The 9,607-nt window shown below is 49.9% G+C and overlaps 1 long non-coding RNA gene across 1 annotated transcript; it reads right to left on the bottom strand.

The window, feature by feature from the left end:
• Positions 1-7,660: 7,660 nt before the first annotated feature.
• On the bottom strand, positions 7,661-9,607 carry LOC143675956 (uncharacterized). The gene is made up of 3 exons (XR_013171711.1): positions 9,291-9,607; positions 8,314-8,424; positions 7,661-7,887 (listed from the first exon to the last, which is right to left on the bottom strand). It is a non-coding gene; the product is annotated as an uncharacterized LOC143675956 (long non-coding RNA).

Below are 9,607 nucleotides of genomic sequence, written 5' to 3'. Positions count from 1 at the left end.
CATAACAAAATGACCTTTGGGAGTTTCATAAGCAAAGCAGAAAGATAAGGAGCTTCTTTTAGTTGTTCAGCTGGGAGTGTCAGACCCAGGCTGGGTGGCCAAAAGCATGGAGGAAGGTGGGAGAAAGTGTGCCGCTGACACCAGGCCTTTCCTTCTGGCCTTCCACCCCAAAACTCCACCCTTAGAAGGGGTCTGTGCCCTTCACCCCTCTTCACTCCACCTTGCAGAGGGACAGCCAGCTTTATGGAGCAGAAAGTGCCACCCTGTTGGAAATGGGGGGGTGGGGTGGGGGTGGGGGACAGTGCAGAGGGGCAGGGGGATAACAGATGAGGCTAAATTAATTTTGGAAACCATTAAATCTTTGAAAAGGGAGTGTGTTTTCAGCAGGGACAGTGAATCACTGTGATTTGCAGAAACAGGCACAAAGCAATTAGCCATCTGGATGCAGTGTGGCTTCCAGCCCCCCCAGCGGAAACTTCAAGCGAGCGGAAGGCTGGTCATTACACAGCCCAGGCCCAACTCTGCAGGGCCCGCAGAGAACTCTGTGCCTCCGGGAGCCTGACCTGGGACAAAGGGCAACTTGGCAAAAGAGAAAAAGGGACAGGAAATGCAACACCAACCACAGGGAGCCAGTACTACTTCCTTCTTCCTGTGAGCCCCTGTTGGAAGCCTTCGCGACTGAGCCAGCAGTTCATGCATGCTATAAGCATTCGTTACCCACTCACTGTCTCCCAGGCCTCGTGCTAGTATATAGATCATGCCACTTTATCCTCAGCACGTGCAGAGAGCAGCTCTGGCCTTTGCACAGCTCCAAAGGGCTGCATCCATGGCATTCCCTGGGAATAACACACCCTGGAGTTATAAAGCAGAGCAGCCTGGACTGAGAGAGACTATCTCTTTTTCATCCATGAGGAAAGAGAAGCTAAGAAAAAGTGATGTGAACGTGCCCAAGGTAAGTAGCAGGGCTGAGAATTGAACTTGGAATTCTGTGCCCTTTCCCACATGATTCGTATTTGCTAAACTCCTGTCCTGCCCAACTTGTAGAGTTGTAAAAACCAAGTCATATGACACGTGGATATGAAAAGGTTCTATAAAGTGCCACAGACAGCTGAGCTATTATTATTCAGCCCTCACCCGGGCTTCATCTGACCCCCATGACAGCACCCCAGGGTGCCAGCCCTCAAGTCAGGCCTAGAAACTGCCAGGGAGTCATGGGCGAGCCCATGCAGGAGAGAAGTGAGGGAAGCCGGGCAGTGGAGACCTTCAGCAACTAAATGGATGGATGGATGGGTGGATGGACAGACAGGCCGGTGGACGAATGAAAGAACGAATCACTGCTGCCTCACTGAGGCAGAAGGAAACTGGTTCTGATTCTCTGGGCTCTTCTGGCCAAGGCTGAGCAGAGCGCCCAGGCGTCATGCCATCTCGGAAGGGCTGTGGGAGTTGGGGTTGGGGGTGGAGGAGGGGTGAGGGATGGGGGTGGGGGGTGGGGAGGGGGTGGAGTGGGGCACCTGGGACCGGGAGGCCCCACCGCGTACAGCGGCTCAGGCCCCATCTCCTGCCTCAGTCCCTCCCCCCTCCCCCTCCCCCCTCTCTGTCCTGCCCCCGCCCTCCACCCCTCCCCCGCCCTCCGCCCCGCGCCTTCCAGAGCTCCCGGCCGGGCTGCGGGGAGCCTGGAGCCCGGGGCGCGGGGAGGGCCAGGGGTGGGCCTCTGCCTCAAAGCCCTTCCCAGAAGGGGCGCGCCTTCCTAGCACTTTCCCCGCTGCTTTCCCCGCCGCCCTTTCCCGGACATCCCGGAGCCTCTCGCTGCGGCCTCTCCCCGGCCCGGCCGCTAGCAGCAGGGGGCCCTCAGCCAGGAGCCCGGAAACCTTTGCTTTTCTGCGTCCCTGGCCCCGAGACACACCGTCCTGCCGTCCGGGCCGCTGACCCCCAAGACGGCCACCTAGCTATTCCCGGGGAAGGGTCGGGGACATGGCCCGCAGAGCCTCGCTGTCTCTCGGAACTTCCCAGTAAACCCTCCGGGAGAGGAATTGTCGCCGTAGATCCTGGGCCCTGGGCCCGGGTCTGGGTGGGTTCCCAGAGCGGCAGAGCTCACGCCTCTCGGCCCCCAACTCTGCGCCCCCCCAGCACCCCCTCCCCGACTTTGGTGCCCACCGGGCTGAGCAGGCCCGCCACCCATCCGTGCAGACATCAGAGAAACCTAACCGGACGGGCATTTTACAAGGAAGGGCTGAGGAGCTGTGCTGGTCTGATTCATCTGTGGGGACAGGATGACTAAATGTGAAGCCTGATCCCGGATTGGATCTAGATCAGGAGAAGATTTGCCATAAAGGATATTAGTGGCAAAATTAGAATAAGGCAAAAATTTGAATTGATAATAATATTGTACCAATGTTAAATTTCCTGAATTTGATCATTGAAATGTGGTTATGCAAAAGCATATCCTGGATTTGTTTTCTCGGAAGCATTTGGGGAAAAGCGGGGATGATGTGTAGATTATGCACTTATGGTTTGGAAATAATAAGAGTACGTGTATGTGAAGAGAGAGAGAAAGGGAAAGTGTGTGATAAAGCAAATGTGGCATAACCTTAAAGACTGCTGAATCTGGAAGAAGGATATTCAGAAATACATTGTAACTTCTTGCTTCTCTAAGTTTGATATTATTTCACAATAAAAAGTTGATTTTTTTTTTTAAATCACCCATCTACCCTTCTTCTGTCTGGAGGCAGCTTGCAGAATCCAACACCCTAGACCCCAGGCTCCACTCTGTGCTGACACCCACCTTGGGGGACTAACCTGACCTTTCTGGGCCTCAGCTTCCTCCTGTGTAAAATGGAGATGCCAAAGGGCCTCACGGTGCAAAACCGTTGGGAGGATTAGAGACGATGCAGATTTCTGAGTTGTTTCGGGTGGTCAGTGCTCAATAAATGCTAACTATTACTATTCATTCAAAAGCAACTTAAAAATAATTTATTGGTTCCTTTCTTATTAGAAAAGTAACACATATTCATTGTGGAAATTTAGGAAAAGGCAGATATATAAGCAAGAAAATAAAAATCTCTAGCCTCTAAATCTTATGACAATCACTGTTAACATTTCAGAATATATCCTCTGGACTGGGATATATTTACAGCATACATAATGTACTATTTAACATATTGTGCATATTATTTGGTAACATTGTTTCTTCACCTTACATAATAGATAATCTGCTGAGTATTTACCATGTATCAGGTGCTAGAGATTTTGAAAAGAATAAGAGAGAGACATCCAGCCCACGGGAGTGAAGTCTAGTAATGAGCAAGGCTTATCAGCATATAATTAGAAGAGAACCTGATGATGTCCAGTTTAGCCTAGGGATGTTGGGAGGGCTCAGCAGATAAAGAGACATTTCAGCCGGAGAAATGGGCAAGTGCTAGGCGGAAACAGTAGATACAGACCAGCTGAGCATATTCGTGGCCTGTTTGGGTGGGTGGTTTGTGGTAGGGGGCAGTGGGAGCAGGGGACAAGAATGTGACAGGTTGTAAGGGATCTTGAATGCCGCACTGTGTCTGGAACACAGCATGGCATTCAGAGATTAGAACAGATTCTTTGAAGCCAGATTAGCCTAATTCAAATTCTGGTTGTGCCACCTCTCAGCTGTGTGACCTTGGGCAGGTTACTTAACCCTGCTGTACTTCAGTTTCCCATGTAGAAAATGGAGATAATATCTCCCTGGATTGCTGTGAGGATTGAATGAAATTGCAATACTTGGCACATGCTAACAGCAATGGGTTGCACGTGGGAAGCCCTAAATTTTTGCCATTATTTTTCACCTACCATCAGCTCCTCAACCCTCTCTTCTAGCAGCTGAATCCTCAGCAGTTTAACTCCAAGGAATTATAATCAAGAGCAAGGTGAGATGCTGGCAGCCTGAGGGAGCTCAGGCGTGGGCTGCTTGCCAGCGCTGGAACCGAGGCCCCCTTACAACCAAGCTTTGGAGAGTGGAGAGAGGGCCAGAAAGGGGCTTCCTATCTTAGGGAACTTGTGTTAGACGTTACACCCAAAGCACAAGGAACAACAGAAAAAATAGATAAATGGGACCTCATCAACATTTAAAATTTTGTACATCAAAAAGGACATTATCATGAAAACAAAAAGACAACCTACTCAATGGGAGAAAACATTTAGAAAGCACATATCTGATAAGGGTTTGATATCCAGAATATATTAAGAAATCCTACAACTCAGCAATAAAAAGACAACCCATTTTCAAAATAGGCAAAAGATTTAAATAGACATCCCTCCAAAGAGGATATACAAATGGCCAAAAAGCACAGGAAAAGGTGTTTAACATCACTAGCTATTAGGGAAATACAAATCAAAACCACAATGAAATACCATTTCACAACTGCTAGAATGGCTGTATTTTAAAAATGGAAAATTACAAGTGCTGGAGAGGATATGGAGAAATAGGAACATTTGTTCATTGCTGATGGGAAGGTAAAATAGTGCAGCCACTGTGGAAGACAGTTTGGCAGTTCCTCAGAAACTTTAGTATAGAATCATCATATGATCCAGTAATCCTACTTCTAAGTATATACCTAAAAGATTTGAAAGCAGATGCGAATAGATATTGCACACTGATATTCAGAGCTGCATAATTCATGATTGCGAAAAGATGGGGGGAAAAAAGTGCCCATCAACCAATGAATGGATAAATAAAATTTGGTATATACATGCAATGGAATATTATTCAGCATTAAAAAAAGAATGAAGTTCTTCTTCATGCGGCAATATGGATGAATCTTAAAGATATCATGTTGCGTGAAATAAGCCAGACACAAAAGGACAAATATTGGTTGATTTCACTGATACAAAATAATTAGAATAAGCAAATTTGTAGAGCCAGAATCTAGAATATAGGTTGCCTGGGGACGGGGTAGGGGTAGGAAATGGTGAGTTTGTGCTTAAATTGTACAGAGCTTCTATTTGGATTGATGGTAAAGTTTTGGGGATGGTTGGTGGTTTACTTGGTTCATGACACTGAATTGTGTGTTTGAGTGTAGCTGGAAGGGGAAATTGGGGGTTGTATGTATGTGACCAGAATTAAAAAAAAACTGCACAACATAAGCAGTGAACCCTATTATAAACAATGGACTATAGTTAATAGTACATTTATAAAAATGTTCTTTTCTGAAACGTAACCAATGTGCCACACTAATGCAAGATGTTGATAATGGGGGTGTATATGGGAACTCTGTATTTTATGCATAATTTTTCTATAAACTTACAAATTCTCAAGAAAGAGAGAGAGGAGGCTCATTTCCCCGGGGCCTGGCTAACGTCTGGGGAAGCCCCACACTGTTCTGTCCTCTCTGTGATGGGAACACTTTTCTCAAGGGAGGAAATGGGCAGGGAATGTCATTTGTATCCCTACCGGTATGCAAATCATCTTGTGAGGCAAGTGATTTTGCAGGAAAACACATCCTGTTTCCTCCAGAACATTTCCCTTGACGTCTGGGGTGCGGGGGGACCAGCTGGGGTGGGCAGGGTCAGCACAACTGCTCGGGGCGGGGGGGGGGGGGGTCCTGGACCACTGGCTCAACCCGAAGGGGCCAAAGATGGAGAAGGGAGGCCTGTGGTTTGGCAGCCCCAGCAGTGTCCACTGAAAAGGGAGCTGGCCTCGGCCACCCACCCGCTGCTGTCAACTTCTCCCAGGCCCCCAGGGGAGGGAGTAGAGGCCTGGTGGAGCCCACTGGGGGGCCAGGAGTTCTGGCTTCCATGCCTAGCTCAACCCCTCGCTCACCTCAGCAGTCACTTCCCTCTCTAGAGTAGGTTTCCTGATCCACGGTATGAGAGGGTTAAATAAGATCACTCCTAAGTCATAAATGGGCTTTAGGAGTTGGTGCAACCTCTCAATTGTCTGCAAAATTCTGTGCATATGTGTATTTTTCTTGGGAGGTATGCAAAGCTGCCCTCAGTTCACAGAAGGGGAACGGTCTATTATTCAGACAATAGGGAGCTGGTCTTGTGGTTGCTTGAGCTGGGGTTAGGTGGATGGAAGCTTCTGGAGGACAAGAATGTGTTTTATATGATCAGTATAGCAGAGTGTCTGGTGCACAGTAAGATGTTCAATAACTATTTGTTGACTGAATCAATGACACCCTTCAAATGCTGATCAGTGACCGCAGCAAGGGGTAGAAGTGGATGCTGGGTGCAAGAGCTCAGCTGGGGGGTGAAGTGGGCTGTGTGAGCGTCGGAGGGGTGGGGAAAGGAAGAAAAGCATCTGAGAATGCATCCTGGAATCTGCTCAGATGGAGGGCCATCTGGCTTGAGTCTCTCCTCTCTGGGAGGCACACACCCCCATCTCTTCTTGGTTCCTTTCGGGCATGGAAGACTTGGCCAAGCCAAGGCAAGCCCCAGGATTCAGCAATTAAACCTGCTTGGTTGCAGCAATTAAATTGCTGAGTTTTTCCAACTCAGCAAAATCCATTGACCCTGAAGAGTGTTGACTCACTGCCTGGTTTCTGGTTGGGGAAGGGATCCCTGGAGCTCGTGCAGGAGCGAGAGTCAAAAGCAGGGGAGTCTGCCTCCCGGTCCAGGACCCCCTGCCCCTAACAACCCCTGGGGGCTCCTATCTGGCCCGGCTGTGCCTGGCCTCCTGGGTGACCCCCGTCACCCTCTAGCACCGTTGAGCTCCTTTTCTCCATTTCATGCCTTCTTTGCCTACAAATATACGCTCGTTCCTACACTGGGCTCTCCAGTCCTTAAAATGCCTCCACAAGGTCTTTATGACATGGGAAAATGTTTATGATTTGGTGTTCCGTGAACTGTCTTAGGACCTTCTGCTAAGGAGGAAGTGTGCCCAGGTGAGGGCATTTGGGGAACTCAACAGCAGAGGAGGCTGGCTGGGGACGGCCCGGGGGCCGGGGGTGTCTGCAGGGCAGGGGGGCCCACAAGGAGCACAAACGTTTGGTCCAAGGGGGCAGGCACGCTCTGGATTTGGCCCTGGGGAGGCCACACCTGGGAAGGAAGATTCCAGCTCCTGAGGCTCCTCCAGATGGGACCTCAGACCCTGGGAAGTACAGGACCCAGCAGGGTCCAGTTCCCGAGAAGAGGGTGTCAGGGCTGGGGTCAGGCCTGGAGAAGGGACAGCATTCCCTGCCTGGACAGCTGTTTCCCCAGCCAGAGGCCGCACAGGGGAGGGGGAGGGGAGGAGGGTAAGGAGAGCTCCAGTCAAGATGGGGGAAAATGCCTTCCCTCACTTCTCAGGGGATACGGGCTGGCCTCTAGCCAACCGGTTTTCTGGAACCATTCTCCCTCTCTAAAGCCCCAAAGGCCTACTTTCAGTCCACACCCACAGGCTTTTCTCCATCCTCTTCCTTCCTGCTGGCTGGTTCCCTCCCCACGGGACTCTCTGCCCACTTGGCTTTCCTGACCTTGAGCTGCCTGTTCTCCTTCTTCCTTCACCGTCCCCTTCACAAGCCCTTCCTTCCCTACCGTGGCCCTTACCCCTGTCCACCCCCCCCACCCCCCCCCCCCCACCCCCAGTCCTTGGGCATCGGCTCCTTTTTCCGTGCTGGGCTTCCTCAGAATAATGAGCCCTCTCAGGGTTTTGACGGATGTCTCTCTGCTACAACACACTGGTTAGTGAAAGGACGTGCTCAATGCTGGCAGGTAGAAAGAATTTTATTATGTTATCCCCACTTAGCAGGGGAGGAAGGGATTCAGGTGAGGTAGCTGATTCACCCCAGGGCTACACAGCCAGGAAGGTGCAAGGACGGGTCTTCCCAGCCACGGCCATGTGGTCCCTTCCATCGGCTTCTCTTCCAAGTGGCCAGGGCTCCACAGCTGACCAGTGTGTCCGTCCCACAGAGCAGGCAGCATCTGCAAGCTCGCCGTGTCCTGGAAAGGAAGCACCTCTTAATCATGAGAGGGAGACTCCCCTGCCCACGCCCAGGCCATCCAGGTCACTGTCAAGCTGACACCAGGCACATGTCATGGTCACCCCCTGACCTGGCTGGAGCACTGATGGGAAGAAGGAATGCCAAGCCCGTGTTTAACTGTCTCTTCCTCTCTCTGCTCTGACAGCACCGAGGGAAGCAGTGCCTTTCTCAGCTCTGTCCATTTGCAGATCAACATTACAATAATCACAAAAATAGTGTGTGACTACTGTCTCCACTCACTATTCACTATGAAGCTGCAACTATATACCAAGAACATCCCTGGGCTGTAGGGACCAGCAGTGAGCAGAACAAAATCTTTGTTCTTATAGTGCAATAGAAATATACTGAATAAAGCATTTCAGCCTTGGATGGCCCATATACAAACCCTCAAAAGCCTGGCTCCCTGGTGGAGTCATCACTCAGTGAGCACAGATGGTCTGAGAACTCCCTTTTCCAGCCCTGGCCTTGTCAAAGATGGCCTTAAACAGGTCAACTTCTTTGTTTCAAGAAACACACACACACACAGAAAAAAAAAAAAAAAGGAAGAGAACAAGAATGAAAAGACACAGCAGAAGAATCTGCCCTCCCTCTTGGCTTTTAGTCATTGTAACCCGCCCCCCGCCGCCAAACTAAGTGAAAACTCATGTTATTAAAAATTGACAGTGAGTCTGGCCCTGGCACAGTGGAATCAGCAATGCATGCCATCCTGACCAAAAGGGAGAAAAGAAGAGGAACAAATAAGGTATCAGTGGCTTAGAGAGAGTTCAAATAGAGTTGAGAGGCGACTCTGGAGGTCACCCTTACACAAGCTTCAGTTAGACATTGCTACCTATCATCGCTTGCCAAACCCCAATAAAAACCATTCCTTCCAATCCTAAAGAACACCTAGGGCTATACAAGAGATTCTACGAAGGTTCCATGCACTAGGGTAACTTTCCAGAAACCGGCGACGTCCAGATGGGTCCCTGGACCAGATAAGACCTGAAATGTAGAAGGGCATCAACTAATTCCATCCCCGCATCCCATGTTATCGACAGCCCTTCCAACGTGAAAAAATTAGAATGGCCATAGCCCAAATACCCCTAAAGAGTGGGAGAAACGGTCCTCTCTTCAACTTATATTCTCCTATTGAAATGATAATGATAACACTGGCTCCTTTTGTGCTTTGAACCTGCTTTTCGAAATGCCCTCACCTCCCCTTGCTCAAATCCTTGAGAGGCTTGAACTCTTTAAATTCCCGGAGTCAGGTTTTGGGCGGGAAGGCCATCTGCTCTCCTACTACATGCCTGGTAATAAATTCTTTCTGTCTTTGAAGCCCCCCGTGTCTCAGGAATTGTTTATTGAGCACATCGGGCTACGAACCCACAGCCTTTGTCCAGTTACAGTTTGGCACGCCTCCAGGAGGGCTGCCCGAACCTCTGGAGCCCCAGCACGGCAGTGGCTCTGTCTCCTTCCCCCGCCTCCCAACCGAGACTTAGGGAAAATGAGACCCAAAACAAACAAACAAACAAGAAAAAGACGCCGAAGCTCAGAACAGTAACTCCTTCTGGAACCTCCTTCGGTCTCTGTGCTCCACCAGGATGCTAGAAAACAGAACTGGCCTGACCACTGCGTTCTCCGTTTTCCTATTTTTTAGTTTTGATGTCGTCACTCCCAACAAGAACCGACAGCCTGGGACA

This window comes from Tamandua tetradactyla, chromosome 3, assembly GCF_023851605.1.
Source record: "Tamandua tetradactyla isolate mTamTet1 chromosome 3, mTamTet1.pri, whole genome shotgun sequence".
Classification (NCBI taxonomy): Eukaryota; Metazoa; Chordata; class Mammalia; order Pilosa; family Myrmecophagidae; genus Tamandua; species Tamandua tetradactyla.
This window is presented reverse-complemented; position numbering and strand designations above follow the sequence as displayed.